The sequence below is a fragment of the Triticum aestivum genome, chromosome 3B, assembly GCF_018294505.1.
Source record: "Triticum aestivum cultivar Chinese Spring chromosome 3B, IWGSC CS RefSeq v2.1, whole genome shotgun sequence".
Classification (NCBI taxonomy): Eukaryota; Viridiplantae; Streptophyta; class Magnoliopsida; order Poales; family Poaceae; genus Triticum; species Triticum aestivum.
In genome coordinates this window covers 820,959,101-820,979,943 of record NC_057801.1, presented here as the reverse complement: position 1 = coordinate 820,979,943, position 20,843 = coordinate 820,959,101, and the positions used below count along the sequence as shown (strand labels likewise).

At 52.0% G+C, this 20,843-nt stretch overlaps 1 pseudogene; it reads left to right on the top strand.

Annotated features, from left to right (window-relative positions):
* The first annotated feature begins 2,822 nt into the window (after positions 1 to 2,822).
* LOC123068014 (alpha-amylase/subtilisin inhibitor-like) lies at positions 2,823 to 3,545 on the top strand (annotated as a pseudogene).
* The last annotated feature ends 17,298 nt before the right edge of the window (positions 3,546 to 20,843 follow it).

Below are 20,843 nucleotides of genomic sequence, written 5' to 3'. Positions count from 1 at the left end.
ATTTTTCTGCACTTCTCTGTTTTGATACTTGTGCTTGATCTGAGCCTAGATAATGCAAAAAATGGTTATGGAAAAATTTTGTGCATTCATGACATATCTGACCGATTGCCTAGCTGCTGCCTTTTAATATTCTTGCAGGGGAGACCCTAGAATCATGGCCTAGGAGACCGTGACTCACGGCCAAGGCAACCGCGGGCAGTTGCCGCTCTCCAGTCATGCCACTCCACCACTATGGGAGAGTAATCTGATGTATTTCTACCTCTTAACTCTAGATGCTTACCAATAGTCGTTCGTATTCTGAAATCATCTTTGTACCTGTTCCAACATGTAGAATACATGTTTTTGAAGACAAAGGCAATTTTGTGTTTCTAATTCAGATGCAAACCAATCGGTTATCGATAGCTAATTTCAGATTACTGGAGTGATTTTAGGTAGTAGAGATATAGATAACGAGTAGTAAAATTTGGATTGGAGGTATGTGGTGCATGTTAGTTCATCAATATATGAAGGAATATGTATATGCGTAGTTGAGGAAAAGTATGTTGCACTTATTTTGATGCCTTCACTAGCTTCCTGCAAAAAGTTAGCTTCACTTGCTTTTACTGGGGTTAATCCGCACCGTTGTATATGGGAAGCAAGAAATTTCCAGATCCTACATTTTTTTGGTTAGGATAAAAAGGTAGTCGTGCAAAATTTTGATTAGGATAGAAGGATAAATGCATTGGTTGGTTGCTTCAACACATAATAACACATATGGTGGTGTATGAGTTGCAAGTCCAACAACGGACATCATATTTTTGTTCCATGGTAATGCACGATCTTCAACTATGTTACAACATGGCAATGGCTCGGGAGACATTATATCTGCATTCTTGGCTTGGGGGTTGTCATGGGCGGTGCGCGCCTCCTCTCCCTTGATGGTGGTGGAGGATCGCCACAAACACGGGGGCGGGGTGGTTGGTGGGAGACTCCTTGGCGGTCTGTGGGAAGTATAGTGGGAAAGAGAGAGGGCGCCATGGCGAAGGTTAGGTGGGCGCCATCCGGTTTTAAAGGAGAGAGCACTAGCGAGAAATGTCCCACTATGACGGCTATTGTGTTGGGCCCGTATGTTGTAGATAACATGTTGAATAGTTCAGACAATCACAATTCTCGCCATATATAGTCTGGATTTGCCGGAGCTCGAACTCATGGAGCCTTGGGCGCCCATTTGAAGTCCGAACACGCCCAGTGTCTGAGGGAGAAGTGAGTTTTGACATTGAAGACGACCTTAATTATTTGTTTGATTCATTTATATGTCTTATAGCCCGTAGCAATGCATGGGCATTCTACTAGTAACACTTAATTTTGAGATCATGGTAGAAGCCCAAAAGTACTCATTTGGGGGAATACGGCTTAACTTCCGTCGCATCCTTGCTATATCTGGCCTTCTCCTCCCGCTAGATCAAGATACTAGATACCCCCTCCTCTTGCCCCACCACTGCAAACCGTAACCATCGACGTACCTCGCGAACACCGCCATCGATCGTCTATTATTTCCCATGGCCATCCCCACTTTGTACTCGTTCCTAGTTTGCTATCGATGTCCTCCGGCCACATAATCACTCCACTAAATTGTAGAAAAAAACTCATTTAGCACCTTTATCCCATGGTAGTGGCAGTAGGTAGGACGTGCAGTTTCTGAGCTCGAGCTCAAATGAGCTCGGGTGAACATTAAGACCCGTTTTCAAAAGAAAAATCAAAATATTCTGAATTTTCTTTGGTCCAAACATTGACAAAAGTTTTACGAGCTCGAAAAACTTCATCTACAGATGACTTCCTTGGGATTGGTGGCGAAAAAACAGTAACTATGCTCCAAAACGGTTATTTTCGAAAGCATTTTGGCGTGTTGATTTTGTTTTTTTACCACCACTTCCATGTATATTATTTTAAGATGACATTTTGTAACCACGCATAAAACCTTTTTCAATGTTTGCACCAAAAAAAATTCAATTTTTTTGGATTTTACTGTTCATCGCAAGCTCAAATGAGCTTTGCGAGCAGAAGATGACTTTTGCATTAACTCAACCTATTGCTCCTTTCCTTTCACGATCTACCTATGTTGGTTCCATCTCGTCCGTACACACACTCATAATATGGGTCATGGGAGTAAGGCTAGCCGGTGAATTCTTCTCTTGAAATTTTTCATAGACATAATTATTTCTCGATAAAAGCTATCATTAGTGAATGAAGAATTGTATACCCTCCTATCTATCTATAAAATAAAGACAAAAAATCATGAATAAATGGAGTATATTTACATACCGAATCCAAAAAAATCTGTGACACTAATGAAGCCGATCTAAAGAAAATAGTGTGGAAGAAAGAACCAAAGCTATAACATTAAATGAAGCCACCTATAATCTCAGAATACTTTAGATTTTCATTATACGTACAATGATTCTCTCTTGATGAAACTTATCATTAATAAATGGAGGATTGTATGTCCAACTATCTATCTACAGAATAAATATAAAAGATTTCATTAATATATGGAGCATTGTATATCTGCCTGCCTATGCACAGAGAATAAATTGATCAAAGAAAAAAATATATGACACTAATGAGACTTATCTACGAAAAATATTGTAGGAGAAAGAACTGAAACTAGGACATCGAATGAGATCCACCTACATTCTCAAAGTACTATGCACATATATCGTATGTAAATGCTAGCAAATTAATGTTGCTCACCGCACCATCTAGTATATAATTGTACCTCTTTGGATGCCCCGAGCAACAAAGCAACGACACCAACTTGACCGCGAGTAAATACATTCATTGCCATGGAACACTCGCGTTTCCTGGTCATGCTCCCACTCATTGGCTTGGCCATGGCCTTGGAGTTGACCGCCCCATGTCAAGCTACGCGAGCTCAATCACAACCGATCTATGACACAGAAGATCATGAGCTAACAGGTGACAACTTGTACAATCTCATGCCGGTGGACCTCTTACTGAATGGTCAATGTGTTAACCATAGCTCTATATATATGGAAGTCCGGGTGCCCTAGGAACGTGAATCTGGCACCATGCGACGACTCCACCAGCAGTAGAAGCGTGGCTGTGTCGATCAAACTGGCGGCGGCGACCAACGGCTCCGACAAGGAGGCACCACCCCGCCTCTCGACTGACGTCGTGATCGAATTCGGCGACACCGTCAACAAGTGCAAGCAGCGTCTCCAGTGGTACATCGGCGCAGGTATCACTCACGCATAATTTGCATGTGACCGTCGGCCACTTGATAAATACGGAGGGGAGCGACGTGCTGACAGATGGCAGGGACCAAAAGTTCATTTTTCGCGTCGAGAGGCATCACGGCGCATACAAGCTGACATCGTGCTACGCCCCGGGGTGCAAACATGAGCCGTGATCTGGTGTTGTACAAATATAACAAAAAGTGGTGGCTGGTAGTTAAGGAAAAAGGGTGGCAGGGGCTGCCCCTGGTGGTTGTGTTCGAGAAATGTCCTAAGCCGTGCTTTCCTCCTAAGGGCCTGCCTCACGAGTAATCTTGCAGTGTTATGTACTACTAGCTTGCTAGTTAACCGATCATTGCCAATAATAAATAACGGTTTTGCTAATTCACATCTAGATGAAAATTAGTTACCTCACATCTAACTCTTTCACCGTTCGATTTGTGTTGTCTTTCATTTTCGTGCACGGATGATTTGGCGTTGTCATGCGTGTTAGACCTTTTCTAGTTGTGTTACATGCAACTGCGGCCCATAGTTTTGAAGGCGTGGGCCACGGAAGAGTGTCAGAGAGACGCGCTGCGCTGCTTGTTTACTTTTCCCGTACTTTGTTTGCAGCGCATGTGGAGGGATCAACTAGATTTACCCTTTTTTGTTCGTAAATACCACGAGCGGCAGTGTAGCTTTAGTTTGTCAGTATATATTTTTATGTAATTTTGAGAGGTTTTAGCGTTCTAGGGGAGTTGAGACCAAACGTTTTTGATACGTGAAAAGCACGACCTAGTTTTTGTAGTCACCAATTCATCCGTGTATGTGTTTTCTCTCACGCAGCAAATGATTTTTTTTGCTTTTTTTTGTTTAAATCCATAAACTTTTTTAGATTCATATTTTTATCTATCTATTTGTTATTGTCTCTTTTCCATTTTTTCCTTTTCCTTCCTTATTTATTTGTTTCAAATTCATGCATGGACTTTTTAAACTGGTTTTGCTCATTCTCATATAAATGATATTTAGCAATGTCTTATCTATGTTCATGACCGTCTGATCTGTTCACTTTAAATGTTGTAAAAATTGTGATCGTGGGTTGTTTTCTCGCACGCATCCGGTGTCCCGCCATGCGTCCAGTGGCCACTTGTTGGCCCATTCACGCATGTTGGGCCGTTTTCACGGCACGATACAGCGTCATATTTTGTTTTGTTTATCCTTATTTTAGCATGTGTTGTATAAGTTGAAGAATCGAGTTGGTCCCTGCCTCTTCAGTTTCAACCATCACTGTCTCTTGTCCATTCCACTTTCTCTAGAGCATAGCCGACACAAGAAGGAAGGAGGCAGTCGACTGGGGGCGACATCGAGGCAGGGGATCGATCTTTGTCCTCGCAATGAACATACACGATTTATGACTTTTGGGGTTTTTCTCTAGTGACATGTTTGTCCTAGTTGCAATATCGCCCCCACTTGCAATTGGGCTGTACTTTTGTCCCAATTGCAACTAGATTCCTAAATATGCAACTGAGTCCGACTAATTATTTGTGTGCCAGTTGCAATTGCACCTTCTCGACATGTAACTGGCGGATTCACCATTTTTTGTCCCAGTTACAACTCCATCCCCGACAGGCAACTGCGGGCCCGTCGTTTTTGTTGTTATCCAAGTTGCAAATGCACCCTTGACACACAATATTCTCGGGGACCAACCATTTTTTCCAGTAGTAACACCACCCTCAACATTGCAACGAGGCCTACTTTTTTCCAAGTTGCATGTCCACCATCGATATGAAACTAGGGACGGGGCTGGGGGTTTGCCTTTTTTTTTCCTGAGTTGCAAGTTCACCACCGGCATGCATCTAGACTTGACTTTCATCGTAGTTGCCAGTCCACCCTCGACACACATATTTGCGGGTGATCCTTTTTTTTGTCCCAGTTGCCTGTCCACTCCCGAAATGCAACTGAGCCCGACATATTTTTTGTCCCAGTTACATGTCCGGCCTTAGCACGCGACTAGGGCCTCCACTTATATTGTTGCAAGTCCATCCCCAACATGCAAATGGGTCTGCCTCATTTTTTTGTCCTAGTTGCAAGTACACCCTTGATACGCAACCTGGCCTGCCATTTTTGTCCCAGTTGCAAGCCAACATAGTTGCGTATCAATGGTGGACTTGCAACTAGGATAAAAAAGAGGTGGGCGGCTAACCTTTTCTCTTGCAACTAGGACATGCAAATCTTTTCTCTTGTCTCACTTGCAAATCGACCATCAATATGCAGCTGATCCTCGACTCACAATTGGACTCAGACTTTTTTATTTCACCTCAGTTGCATGCCCAGCCTCGACATGCAACTATGCCCGGAGTTTTTTTATCCCAATTACGAGTTGTCCAATGACTCACAACTGGTCCGGATCTGGGCTTGACTGTTTTTATGCCTCTGTTGCAAGTCCACCATTGACTCGCTCCCAATGCTGATACATTTTTTCTTCCTCAGTTACAAGTCTAACCTCGACTCACAACTGAACCATTTTTTTTGGGTTTTCTGTGTTGGTTTTGAATAATTTAGTTTTTAGTTTTGGTTCTCATCCATTTTATTCAGGTTTTTCATTTCTTCATTTTTCTGTATTTTTCTATACGGTCTTGTTTGGTTTCAGAACATTCATATTGGCTTTCTTGTATATATAAGGAATATTTTTTATACATGTTTAACATTTTCCAAATACATGATTCACATTAAACCCATATTTTGATGTCTACTTTTGTATACATGTTATACTTTTTGACGGTGACGCGACTGGGCACCGGCATTCATGGCAGGCGGCGTCATCGGGAATAGTTGCCTGGCGGGCGGCGGCATCGGGAGCCGTCACCCCGGCTAACCACGCGACGCGCGTTGACGCTGTCACGTCACGCCCGTGGGTGTGTCCGTACGTGTACGTCGCGTGGCCATATTGTCGTACGTGTATGCCTTACCCAGTGCGACCGCGTACACCGCGGGTACGTTGGGGGAGTGGGATTTTTTTGGACGGGGGTACTGGGTATGACCATATTGTCCTTTTTATTAAGAGGTATCTGACTATCTGAGCCCTCTCGATGTCTTTAAGGGGTTGTACCGAAAAAAGTGTAAATAATATTTTTCTCTTACTTTTTCAATCAAAAAAATACTGAAAAATACTTTCGCCCGCTTGATAGATAAAGCAACGCATTGATCTATATACGACAAATCGTGGAGAAATCTAGGTTTGACCTGGGTTGGTTATACCTGGCAATGGCGACATTTGTACGTCGTTACCTTGTTGAAGGCATTGCTCAGATATGTTCGGGCTTGTTCTTCAGGGTGAAAACCTAGAATCTTACATTTGTTGGATCCGGTGACGATGTGACTTGAGCGTTGTTCCCTTCCTGAAGACGTTGCTTTTGAAGTACCACGGTGTCCTTGTGGAGTCAAAAGGTGGTTGGTGGGGATATGGTGGTTGACATAGTTTGTCGTTCGTTGTTCATATCATTTTGAGTTTTTCTTTTTCTTTTTTCTTGCTTAGGCATAGCTTTGATCTTGTATGACTTTACTCTTTGTCGGCGTGTTTATTTGTGTGTATAAGTTAGTGTTGGCTGTGTGTATCCTAATTATGCAGAGGCCGGGTGAGGGAGTCCTGAATTAGGGGGTGTCCGGATGGCCGGACTATGACCTTTGGCCGGACTCCCGGACTATGAAGATACAAGATTGAAGACTTCGTCCCGTGTCCGGATAGGGACTTCCTTGGCGTGGAAGGCAAGCTTGGCGATATGATATGAAGATCTCCTCCCATTGTAACCGACTCTATGTAACCCTAGCCCTCTCCGATGTCTATATAAACCGGAGAGTTTTAGTCCGTAGGACGAACAACAACCATACCATAGGCTAGCTTCTAGGGTTTAGCCTCTCTGATCTCGTGGTAGATCAACTCTTGTAATACCCATACCATCAATATTAATCAAGCAGGAGTAGGGTTTTACCTCCACCGAGAGGGCCCGTACCTGGGTAAAAACATCGTGTCCCTTGTCTCCTGTTACCATCCGCCTAGACGCACAGTTCGGGACCCCCTACCCGAGATCCGCCGGTTTTGACACCGACATTGGTGCTTTCATTGAGAGTTCCTCTGTGTCGTCGCCTTTAGGTCCGATGGCTTCTTCGATCATCAACCACGACGCGGTCCAGGGCGAGACTTTTCTCCCCGGATAGATCTTCGTATTCGGCGGCTTTGCACTGCAGGCCAACTCGTTTGGCCATCTGGAGCAGATCGAAAGCTACGCCCCTGGCCATCAGGTCAGGTTTGGAAGCTTAAACTACACGTCCGACATTCGCGGGGACTTGATCTTCGACGGATTCGAGCCACGCCGAGTGCGCCGCACTGTCTCGATGGGCATGACCTAGCTCTGCCGCCGGACAACGCCCAAGGTGCCGCTCAGGAGTCCGCTCCGACCATTAGTTCGGAGCCGACTGCGCTAACCAGGGACGGACGGTTGGACGCCGCCCCAGGAGCCGCAATCTCTACGGCGATAAAGCCGAATACCAGCCTAGTCCTTTGCAAGGCCCGTGACTCCAAGGTGCCGGACTCCGTTCCGGACTCCGAATCTTCCGCACCCCTTCCGATCGAACCCGATTGGGCTCCGATCATGGAGTTCACCGCCGCGGACGTCTTTCAGCACTCGCCCTTTGGCGATATCCTGAGCTCCCTAAAGTCTCTCTCTTTGTCAGGAGAGCCCTGGCCGGATTATGGTCAGCAGGGTTGGGATACGGACGACGAAGAAATTCGAAACCCACCCACCACCCACTTTATAGCCACTGTCGACGATCTAACCGACATGCTCGACTTTGACTCCGAAGACATTGACGGTATGGACGCCGATGAAGGAGACGACCAAGAACCAGCACCTATAGGGAACTGGAAAGCCACCTCGTCATATGACATATACATGGTGGACACCCCCAAAGCAGGGGATGGCGAGGAAAAAACGGAGGATGACCCCTCCAAGAAGCAACCCAAGCGCCGACGACAGCGGCGCCGCTCTAAATCCCGCCAAAGCAAGAACGGCGAATCCGGCACCGGAGATAACAACACGCCGGACAGTGCCGAAGATAACCCCCTGTAGCAGAATTCAGTGCAGGAGGACGAAGGAGCCAGCCCTCATGAGAGAGCGGCCGACAGAGAGGTTGAGGACGACAACTATATGCCTCCCTCCGAAGACGAGGCAAGCCTCGATGACGGCGAATTCGTCGTGCCAGAGGATCCCGTTGAACAAGAGCGTTTCAAACGCAGGCTTATGGCCACGGCACGCAGCCTCAAGAAAAAACAGCAGCAGCTTAGAGCTGACCAAGACTTGCTAGCCGACAGATGGACCGAAGTCCTGGCGGCCGAAGAGTATAAACTCGAGCGCCCCTCCAAGAGCTACCCAAAGCGCAGGCTGCTACCCCAACTTGAGGAGGAAGCAACTAGACCTACATTACCAGCGTACGATGCGCCCGATCGGCCACCCCGTGGCCGCGACAGAGAGACCTTGGGGCCCTCGACCCAAGCCGCACCCCGCCATCGCTCAAAATATAACAGAGTACGGGGAGACGCAACAGACCTGCGAGACATACTGGAGGACAAGGCAAGGCAAACAAGATCGATCTACGGATCGCGTGGGCGCCCCACATCACGTCATGATAACCGTCACACTGAATATGATAAATACGGCCAGGCCGAATACAACAGACCAAGCTCATCCGAGCTGCGCCGCGATATAGCCCAGTACAGGGGCGCCGCACACCCACTATGCTTCACAGACGAAGTAATGGATCATCAAATCCCCGAGGGTTTCAAGCTCCTAAACATTGAATCATATGACGGCACAACTGATCCCGCGGTATGGATCGAGGATTACCTCCTTCATATCCACATGGCCCGTGGTGATGATCTACACGCCATCAAATGCCTCCCGCTCAAGCTTAAAGGACCAGCTCGACATTGGCTTAACAACCTGCCAGCAGAGTCAATTAGTTGCTGGGAGGACCTGGAATCCGCATTCCTTGACAACTCCCAGGGCACTTACATGCGACCACCAGATGCCGATGACCTAAACCACATAATCCAGCAGCCAGAGGAATCGGCCAGGCAATTCTGGACACGGTTCCTAACCAAGAAAAATCAAATAGTCGACTGTCCGGACGAAGAGGCCCTTGCTGCCTTCAGGCACAACATCCGAGACGAATGGCTTGCCCGGCACCTAGGACAGGAAAAGCCGAAATCTATGGCAGCCCTCATGACACTCATGACCCGCTTCTGCGCGGGCGAAGACTGCTGGCTAGCTCGTAGCAATAACATAACAAAGAGCCCTGGTAATTCGGATACCAAGGACAACAATGGCAGGTCACGTCGCAACAAGCACAAGCGCCGCATTAATGGCGACAATAGTGAGGATACGGTAGTCAACGCCGGATTCAGAGGCTCTAAACCCGGTCAGCGAAAGAAGCCATTCAAAAAAAACCCTCCGGGCCCATCCAACTTAGACTGCATACTCGATCGCTTGTGCCAGATACACGGCACCCCGAACAACCAGCCAACCAAACCAACAGGGACTGTTGGGTGTTCAAGCAGGCAGGCAAGTTAAGTGCCGAAACCAGAGACAAGGGGCTGCGTAGCGATGACGAGGAGGAGCCCCGGCCGCCGAACAACAGAGGACAGAAGGGCTTCCCCCCGCAAGTGCGGACGGTGAACATGATATACGCAACCCACATCCCCAACAGGGAGCGAAAGCGTGCCCTCAAGGACGTCTATGCGTTGGAGCCAGTCGCCTCAAAGTTCAACCCATGGTCCTCCTGCCCGATCACCTTTGATCGACGGGACCACCCCACTAGCATCCGTCACGGCGGATTCGCCGCATTGGTCCTAGACCCAATCATTGACGGATTTCACCTCACTAGAGTCCTTATGGACGGTGGCAGCAGCCTGAACCTGCTTTATCAGGATACAGTGTGAAAATGGGTATAGATCCCTCACGAATTAAACCCACAAAGACAACCTTTAAAGGTGTCATACCAGGTGTAGAAGCCAGCTGTACAGGCTCGGTTACACTCGAAGTGGTCTTCGTATCCCCGGATAATTTCCGAAGCGAAGAGTTAATCTTCGACATAGTCCCATTCCGCAGTGGCTATCACACCCTGCTCGGACGAACCGCATTTGCAAAATTCAATGCGGTGCCGCACTACGCATATCTCAAGCTCAAGATGCCAGGTCCTCGCGGAGTCATTACGGTAAATGGAAACACTGAACGCTCTCTCCGAACGGAGGAGCACACAGCGGTCCTGGCGGCGGAAGTACAGAGCAACCTCTCAAGGCATCTCCCCAATCCGGGTGTTAAACGTCCGGACAACGTCAAGCGCGCCCGAAGCAACCTCCAACAAAGCCGGCTGGCACGTTCGGAGCAAGCATAGCAGTGCGGCCCCAACCCCAGCCCTCGCCAGACGGTGATATCGGTACCACGCGTACATAATTACGCTTTGAAAATACCATGGGCATAAGGGGAGGGGCACAACTACGGCACGCCTAGAATGCGGCTCAACCGCACTTAGGGGCTCCCTATTCCATCGTTTTCTTTTTTTTGTATACTTTCAGGACCCAACTATTCGGAAGGCCTGTCCGGCAATAAACTCGCCGAACACACGATGCAACAGCCAGGGCGCGAACAAGCTGCGTCATATGTCTAGGTGGTCTCTATAACGAGCTAAATACCCGTTTTGCTTAAATTTACGCAGCTTGCCCCTGGAGGGGGACCTGTAAAATAATCCCATCCCTTGCTTATCGCACTATTTGTATCGTTCTACTTTCATAGCAGCTCTTTTTTAATAAACAATACATAGCTCTTATCTATTATTGTATTCATCTATTTTTGTACAAATATGTTCAGTCATGACATTATGCAACCGTACACTTTGGTACGGCCAATACACCAGGGGCTAAAGCACCCCACAACATTGTGTGAGAAGACCGAACACTCTTATGAGTGCGGCACCCCGAACTTATAGCACTATATACATCGGCTCCGAATCATGTCTTTGGTCAATAGTTGGGTTTGCCCGGCTCCCATGTTTTGGTACCTTACGTTCCGCAATGTTGGCTAAGGTAGCGCTGGGAGAACTACTGCGATTGTGCCCCAGTTGAGCTGGGTTAACACCTCAGTAGAGAAAGCTAAAACTGACCGTCATGATAGTGCGAGAGACCGGTCGCTGTTCGCGAGGTTTTTCGAGTCCTTAAAGACTTATGCCGCTTAGAGCGATGAACCGGAGTTATCCGGCCTAGGCGTGGATAGCGCCCCGAACTCGGTCTTTCGAATACTAGGGGCTTCGCCGAAATTTATAATTATAGAATTCTATGGCTAAGTGAGAGTGATAAAGCATTATAACTCCGACGGCCTGGTTCGTTGTGCTGAGTGCCTCCCTAGATGGACCCAAGAATGGGAACAAGAGCGCTCAGGTTTATCCCGAACACCCCAGCACTCGTGGTATGGGGGTCGAAGCCGACGACTTGCATCTCTCAGATTTGATAAACGGCTACACAGAAGGTAATATTTTAAATTAACAAGCGTTGCTTAGTGCATATGAACAAAGTTTTCAACGTACGGGATAACAGATGCGAGCCTACTAAAAAAATTACATTTTTAGTGCATTCGTCCGCTATACGGCGAGCACCCTTCAGGACCCCCTTATAATACATCTCGGGCGTGCGATACTCCTTGCCCGGCGGGGGCGCGTTCGTCAAAAGCTTCTCAGCGTCCAGCTTGCCCCAGTGCACTTTAGCACGGGCAAGGGCCCGACGGGCACCTTCGATACAGACGGAGCGCTTGAAACCTCAATCCACGGACACGCGTCCACCAGCCACCGCACTAGACCGAAGTAGCTCCCAGGCATGGCTTCTCCAGGCCACAGCCGAGCTATGAGGCCCTTCATGGCCTGTTCGGACACCTTGTGGAGCTCGACCAACTGCTTCAGCGGGTCGCTCAGGGGCACCGGATGTTCGGCCTCAGCATACTGAGACCAGAACACTTTTTCCGTCAAGCTCCCCTCTTCGGCCCGGTAGTATGCAGCGGCATCAGACACACTACGGGGTAGATCGGCGAACGCTCCTGGAGAGCTCCGGATTCGGGTAAGTAGCAGATAATTAACTTTTATATTCTTGCTTTGCATAAAAAATGCCTTACCAGCCGCTATTTTCTTCATCGCCTCGATCTCCTGGAGGGCCTTCTGGGCTTCGGCCTTAGCGTTTTTGGCACTCTCCAGCGCCAATGCGAGCTCGGACTCTCGAGTCTTCGAGTCACGCTCCAAACTCTCGTGTTTTTCCACGAGAGCCTGGAGCTCTTGCCGCACCTCCGCCACCCGCGCCTCCTGCTTCTCTCGCTCGGCGCGCTCCAGGGCCGCACTGTTTTCGGCCTTGGAGACCGCCTCCTTCAGGGTCGCCACCTCGGCCGTGGCCCCTGCAACATTTAAGTTGGCCCTGTCATTATTTGCAACCAAGTATCTCTATATATATTTACATACGGTATTACATACCCTCCTTGTCCTCGAGCTGCTTCTTGGCACGGCCGAGCTCGCTCTCGGACCGCTCGAGGCTTCCCTTCAATGCATTGACCTCCGCAGTCAGTGCGGCAGAGGTCAGCAACACAACCTGCATTCCCATATCGACATATTTTTATTAGACTCCTGCGTATATCTTTTTAGATTCTCAGCTCGGCTTTTTTTTTCCGAACGCCGAACCGAGCATCAGGGGCCACTGTCTATGCGGTAACATTTTTATATGTTTTGAACACAGACCTCAAAGCCTGTTAACAAACTTGTACAGGCTCCTGTCAGCCCGCTTTTGGCGGACTGAACCTTTTGAACACCGCACTGTTATATGTTTTGAACACCGCACTGTTATGAGTGCGGTGTTCCTCGTCGATGGAGGCGCCGTTAAGCGCCTCCAGCAAATTGTCTGGCGCCTCCGGATGGACGGAGGTCGCCGGCGGCGTAGGCTCGCCCTTCCTATGAAGGCGCCGCCTGTCGGACTCTGGAACCGTTGGTGGTTCTGGAGCAGTGTCTGGCCCTGGGCCGGACTTAGATCCCTCCGGGGCTTTGCCCCCTTTGGGCCTGGAGTCCGGGAGGTCGCCTTGGGGTGCCTCTAGGACCACCTCCTCCTGGTTCGGTCCCTTTTGGGACTCCACCTCGGCGTCGTCCGCAGGGAGTGGGGAGGAAGCCGTCGGAAGTGAAGCGCTATTCACATCCGACGAATTCAGGGAGCCGCTCGACGAATCGCCGAGCTGAAATCTGGGTGGACTGCATAATTAAAATTCGGCATCAGAAGCTATCGAATAATAGAGGGGCGCCATGAGTCATTCGGGTAGCCGGACACTTACGATTTTGCCAGGGGCTTGACCCTGGATGTCCATTCCTCCCCACCGTCTTCGGCATCGGAGGCATAGTCTGGCAGAAGGGTCTTCCCCTTCTTGGCCCCCTCAGCCTCCCCAGTTGGGGCAGCCTTCCTCCTCATCTTCTGGGGCAGAGGGTGCGTCGGGGTCGTTGGGCGATGAATCCGACACCACCAGGCGCCGGGAGCTCTTTCGAGTCCCCGTGGCCTTCTTCTTGGCCTTATTCTCCGGCACCACGTGAGGTGCCAGAACCAGCAGCTTCGTTAAACGAGCGTCCGCTGGGTCTTCGGGCAAAGGAGCTGGACAGTTAATCTGTCCGGCCCTCTTCTGCCAGTCCTGTCAAAGGGATGGGGGTTTAGATCCCGCATAAAATCAAATCTATGGAAAACAGATACCCCGTAATGGGAAAATTAGCTCACCGCGCTGGCTTGGCGCTTGGCGCAGAATCCGCGATCCTCGGTGACGGGAGGCGAGACCTCGGAGCTCTTGAATAGCACCTTCCATGCATCCTCGTGCTTTGTGTCGAAGAGCCGGGACAGAGTCTGGTGCTGGGCCGGGTCAAACTCCCACAAGTTGAAAGCCCGTCGTTGACATGGGAGAATCCGGCAGAAGAGCATGACCTGGACTACGGTGACAAGTTTAACCTTTCTGCTAATCAGGTCTTTGATGCAGGTTTGAAGTGTGGTCACTTCTGCCGAATTACCCCACGACAGGCCCGTCTCTTTCCAGGACGTGAGCTGTGTGGGAATGCCAGACTGGAATTCGGGGGCTGCTGCCCATTCAGGGTCACGTGGCTCGGTGATGTAGAACCACCCCGATTGCCACCCTTCGATGGTCTCTACGAAGACGCCCTCGAGCCATGTAACGTTGGGCATCTTGCCCACCATGGCGCCTCCGCACTCCGCTTGGCGTCCGCCCACGACCTTCGGCTTGACACTGAAGATCTTTAGCCATAGGCTAAAGTGAGGCTGGATGCGGAGGAAGGCCTCCCACACGACGATGAACGCCGAGATGTTGAGGATGAAGTTCGGGGCCAGATCATGGAAGTCCAGGCCGTAGTAGAACATGAGCCCCCGGAAAAACGGGTGAAGAGGAAAACCTAGTCTGCGGAGGAAATGGGCAAGGAAAACAACCCTCTCATGGGGCCTAGGGGTGCGGATGAGCTGCCCCTCGTTTGGAAGCCGGTGCGCAATGTCGTTGTGCAGGTATCCGGCTTTCCGCAACCTTTTGATGTGTCCCTCCGTGACGGAGGAGGCCATCCACTTGCCTCCCGCTCCGGACATGGTTGGAGTAGGTCGAGGCGAGATGGGCGGGCTTGGGCGCTGGAGCTCGAGTACGCAGGGAGGGATAAACAAAGGAGGAAGAAGACGTAAACGGAAAGGGTAGATCCTTATCCCCTTATATGGACGGCCAAAACTACGAGCCCCCACCGGCCTAATAAAACTCGCTTATCTCCCAAGTGCCGCGGTTAATGGCGCGGTTGGGTTACCCACGCCCGTATTGATGAGAATCCCGGAATAAGGGGACACGATCTCTGCTTTGACAAGACGTGCCAAGGAAACCGCCTCGCTAAACGCGTTGAGGTGGAACAGTAAAATGAATAAAAGTCTGGCCGTGGCATGAGGTCACGCTACAGAATACGTCGGCAGATTAGATTGGTGCAAATCTTATTCTCTCTATGGTGGCATGTGGAAATTATTTTGCAGAGCCGGACACTATCCTGGTGTTCAACATCTTCTATGAAGTATTCGGAGGAGGAACCCGCCTTGCAATGCCGAAGACAAATTGCGCGCCGGACTCATCGTCATTGAAGCCTGGTTCAGGGGCTACTGAGGGAGTCCTGGATTAGGGGGTGTCCGGATGGCCGGACTATGACCTTTGGCCGGACTCCCGGACTATGAAGATACAAGATTGAAGACTTCGTCCCGTGTCCGGGTAGGGACTTTCCTTGGCGTGGAAGGCAAGCTTGGCGATACGATATGAAGATCTCCTCCCATTGTAACCGACTCTGTGTAACCCTAGCCCTCTCCGGTGTCTATATAAACCGAAGAGTTTTAGTCCGTAGGACGAACAACAATCATACCATAGGCTAGCTTCTAGGGTTTAGCCTCTCTGATCTCGTACTCATACCATCAATGTTAATCAAGCAGGAGTAGGGTTTTACCTCCAATGAGAGGGCCCGAACCTGGGTAAAAACATCGTGTCCCTTGTCTCCTGTTACCATCCGCCTAGACGCACACTTCAGGACCCCCTACCCGAGATCCGCCGGTTTTGACACCGACACTGGGTGTTTGCTCAAGGTGTTTGTATCCACTTCTTTTTTTGCGGGTCAAACGAGTATGTATTAATTAAATTGTGGGATTACACTCATTCTGACAAAGGTTACTAAAATTATCTCGGCCTGCTCTCAGCCAAACAGCAGTACGTAAGGAGGTACGGCCAAACTTAGCCATAAAATTAGCTTCATTGCTGGGGCGGTGAGCATGAGCAAAGCGGTGCTCCCACTGTCCATGCAAACGCCTCTTCGTCTCCCCAACTAGGGACGCCACCTGAGACCGATTAATACCTTGCTCCTGGAGAAATTCTACGGCATATAGACTGTCAGGTTCGATGATGAGGGGTTTGTCCGTCCACTCCAATGCCAAAGATACTCCTTCCATGCAAGCTGGCAGTTCAGCTTCCAGTGCCGAACAGCAACAGCAAAGGTAACGGTAAGCTGAAAAAATAATAGCACCTGTCCTCTCTCCCCGCTCCTCTGTCGACGGCGCTGCTGGCGTACTCGCCGCTGCCGCCGGCGCTCTTGACGCCGAACCTCTTTAGCAGGCCGCGCCAGTCGCCCCAACTGTCACCCCACCCATCGTCCCTGCTCCCTCTCCTTTCCCCTCCGCCATTCTCCAAACTGTCGACATTCGTCGTCATGTTCCTGTCGTTCTGGACCTTCTCTCTGGCAACTACTCGCAGTGGAGGCGCCACTTCGACACGGTGCTAGGCATGTTTGGGCTCCGCGCGCATGTTGATGCCGCTGCGGTCCCTCGCCCCCGTGATCCGGAGTGGCATATGGCCGACCACACCGTCGTACACTGGTTGTACACCACCATCTCGCCAGAGCTTCTCGAGGCGGTGATGTAGCCGGAGGACACGGCCCTGACCGTGTGGCGCGCCGTCGACGACATCTTCCGCAACAACCAGTTAGCACGCGCTGTCTACATCGACGCCGAGTACCACGCCGTCGTCCAGGGGGACATGACCGTGATGCAGTACTGCACCCGGCTCAAGAGCTTTGCCGACCAGCTCCGCGACCTGGGGCAGCCGGTGACGGACACGCGTCAGGTTTTTCATCTCCTTCACGGTATGAACTGCCAATACCACTCTGTCATCCCTCACATCACCTCCCAGAACCCGCTGCCGTCGCTGCTACAGGTGCGCTCGTTTCTCCTCTTGGAGGAACACCGCGCCGAACAGACTGCTCGTCTGCAGTCCGCCCATGCTCTCTGGGCTGGCCGCGGCTCCGGCTCCACCAGCACCCCCTCCCGGCAATGACAACACCTTGCGTGGGCGCGGGCGCCAGCGCCGCCGTGGTCGCGGCAACGGCAGCCCTCCTGCTTCGCCCGCCCAACCGGCACCGCGCGCGCCCATCTGCCCTGCACCGGCGCCCGGCGCCAACTCGTGGACGGGGTTGGTTCAGGCCTGGCCCATGCAATGGCGTGCCCCCGGCTCTGGTGTGCTTGGGCCGCGGCCGGGCACGCCGCACCAGCAGGCCATGTTCGCGGCGCCTACCCCCTACGGCTACGGCGCTCCTGGCAGCGCTCCTCCAGGCTACGGTGCTCCCGGCGGGCCTCCTCCTGGCTATGGGCCGCCTCCTGCCTACGGTTCTTCGGGCGCTAGTTCGTCTACTGCACCGCCGCAGCCGTGGGACATGCAGTCCCTCCAGGCGGCCCTCCACAGCGCCACGGCAGGCCCCTCTTCGTCAGGCACCTCTCCCGAGTGGTACCTTGATTCTGGTGCTTCCGCTCACATGTCTTCGAACCATGGTAACCTTCATTCCCTCCGTCCTTTTCATTCCTCCTCCAAGATCATCGTGGGAAGTGGTGCCCATCTTCCCATAACCCATGTTGGGGATGGGGCTCTCATCCAGGGCACCTCCCCTGTTCAACTACGAAACGTTCTTGTCTCGCCCTCTCTCATTACAAACTTACTTTCAGTTCGTCAAATTTGCCGTGATAACCCTGTTTCCGTCGAGTTTGACAAGTTTGGTTTCTCTGTCAAGGATCTTCGAACCAAGGTGGTGATCCTCCGCTGTGATTCTGATGGTGATCTCTACCCCGTTCAGCGCCCCATGCTTCCTCCTCGCCATGCCTTCGCCGGTCTCGCCGACACCACCTTGTGGCACCAACGCCTCGGCCACGCCTCACTCCGTCTGGTCGCCGATCACCTCTCTGTTGGGTTCAGCAAGTCTGCACCCCACTCTTGCCACGCCTGTCGCTTAGGCAAGCACGCCCTCTTGCCTTTTAGTAGCTCTTCCAGCATTAGCATGTTTCCCTTCCATGTTTTGCATCTTGATGTATGGACATCTCCGGTTGTAAGCATATCTGGTTATGAATTCTACTTAGTTGTTCTTGATGATTACACCCACTATGTCTGGACTTTCCCACTCAAACGCAAATCTGATGTGCTTCCGGTTTTGCTAGATTTCTATGCGTATGTCAAGACACAGTTTCAACTCCCTGTCTTTTCACTTCAGATCGACAATGGGCGTGAGTTCGACAGTGCCGCTGTCCGCTCTCTCCTCGCTCGCCACGGCACGCATTTACGTCTTTCCTGCCCCTACACAAGTCAGCAAAACGGCAAGGCGGAGCGTATTCTACGTACGCTTAATGACAGTGTGCGCGCCCTTCTTTTCCACGCATCCATGCTCGCCAGGTTCTGGGTAGAAGCTCTTAACACGGCGACTTATCTAATCAACCGGCGGCCATGCCATGCTACTACCCCGCGCACTCCACATGAACTCCTCTTAGGCGTTGCTCCAGACTACTCCCTCCTTCGGGTCTTTGGGTGTTTGTGCTACCCAAATCTCACCTCCACTTCCAAGCACAAACTCGATCACCGGTCCCTTGCGTGTGTCTTTCTCGGCTATCCTTCCGACCACCGCGGGTACCGCTGCTTCGATCCCACGTCTCGTCGCGTCATTACCTCTCGCCACGTCCACTTTCACGAGACAGTTTTTCCCTTCGCTATTCACCCACCTTCTAACACCGCCGCTCCACCACCGCCTGCTTTTGCACCGCCCGTTTTGCAGGTACCCATGCTCGAGCAGCGCCCCAACGAGCGCAGTCCGTGTTCACGTGCGGCATCTGCTTCGTCGTCGGCTGGCTCGGCCGTCTCTATGCAACGCGCGCCCTCAACGCGTTCGAGCTGCATCGGCCGCTCGTCATCCAGCGCACCCCCCATGCAGAGACATCGGGCCGCTGCTCCGCTGATCGATGGCTCGGGCACATGCCTCTCCGTCGCGGGCTCCTCGTCTTCCCCTGACGAGAGTGCTGCGTCGAGCAGCTCTTCTACGACGCCGCCTCCGATCGCTCCGCCTGCCGCACCGCGGCGTATGGTGACGCGCGCCCAGACCGGCGTCTTCCGCCCCAACCCGTGCTACCACAACAGCCTCGTCGCCACCATGATCTCTGGAGAGGTCTCGCCGGTTCCCCCGTCGGTGCGCGTCGCCGTCCGCGACCCGCACTGGTTTGCCGCCATGCGCGACGAGTTCGACGCTCTTGTGCTCAACCGCACCTGGGAGCTGGTGCCTCGCCCCCCCGGCGCCAACCTCATCACCGGCAAATGGGTGTTCAAACACAAGTACAAGGCCGACGGGTCCCTCGAGCGCTACAAAGCCCGCTGGGTCGTGCGCGGGTTCCGGCAACGTGCCGGCGTGGATTACGGCGAGACCTTCTTGCCGGTCGTCAAGCCCGCCACCGTTCGCACTGTGTTGACCCTCGCTACATCACGCGCCTGGCCGGTTCATCAGCTTGATGTATCCAACGCCTTCCTGCATGGCACGCTGGATGAGGAGGTCTACTATCTTCAGCCGGCCGGCTTCGTTGATGCTGACAGGCCTCACCACGTCTGCCGCCTCTCCAAGTCCCTTTACGGCTTGAAGCAGGCGCCACGCGCGTGGTTCCTCCGTTTCATCGGTTTTCTTCAGTCCATCGGCTTCTCTGCGACACGCTCGGACTCGTCGTTGTTCACTCGTCGCCACGGCCCCGACATCGCCTTCCTGCTCCTCTACGTCGACGACATCGTGCTCACCGCATCCTCGCCCGCAGCGCTCCGCCGCGTCGTCACTCAGCTCACTGGGGAGTTTGCCATGAAGGACCTCGGCCCTCTGCACTTCTTCCTCGGCATCCGCGTCACGCGCTCGGCGGCGGGCTTCTTCCTCTGCCAGGAGCAGTATGCCGCGGACATTCTGGATCGCGCCGGCATGGACACCTGCCGCCCGTCTCCCATGCCGATCGACACCAAGGGCAAGTTGCCAACCGCCGATGGGCCCCGTGTTGCTGACCCCTCCGCCTATCGCAGCATTGCCGGCGCTCTACAGTATCTGACGATCACGCGCCCGGAGATCGCCTACGCCGTCCAGCAGATCTGCCTCCACATGCATGATCCCCGGAGTGTCATCTCGGGTTGATCAAGCGTGTCCTTCGGTACGTGCGCGGCATGCCCGCCCTCGGTCTTCACCTCCGCGCCTCGTGTGTCCTGGACCTGCAGGCATTCACGGACGCCGACTGGGCTGGCTGCCCTGACACACGCTGCTCCACCTCTGGAATCTGCATCTACCTCGGCGACGCGCTCGTGTCTTGGTCGTCGAAGCGCCAGGCCATCGTCTCGCGTTCCAGTGCCGAAGCGGAATACCGCGGCGTTGCAAACGCCGTTGCTGAGTGCGTCTGGCTCCGACAACTACTCGGCGAGCTGCTTTCCCCCGTCGACAAGGCCACGCTGGTTTACTGTGACAACATCTCCGTTGTCTACCTATCCGCCAACCCTGTTCACCATCGCCGGACAAAGCACGTCGAGCTGGATATCCTCTTCGTCCGCGAGCGGGTTGCGCTCGGCGAGTTCCGTGTTCTTCACATCCCCACACGACAGCAGCTCGCCGACATCATGACGAAAGGGCTGCCATCGGAAGTTTTCTCCGAATTCCGGTCCAGTCTTTGCGTCACTTCCGCCG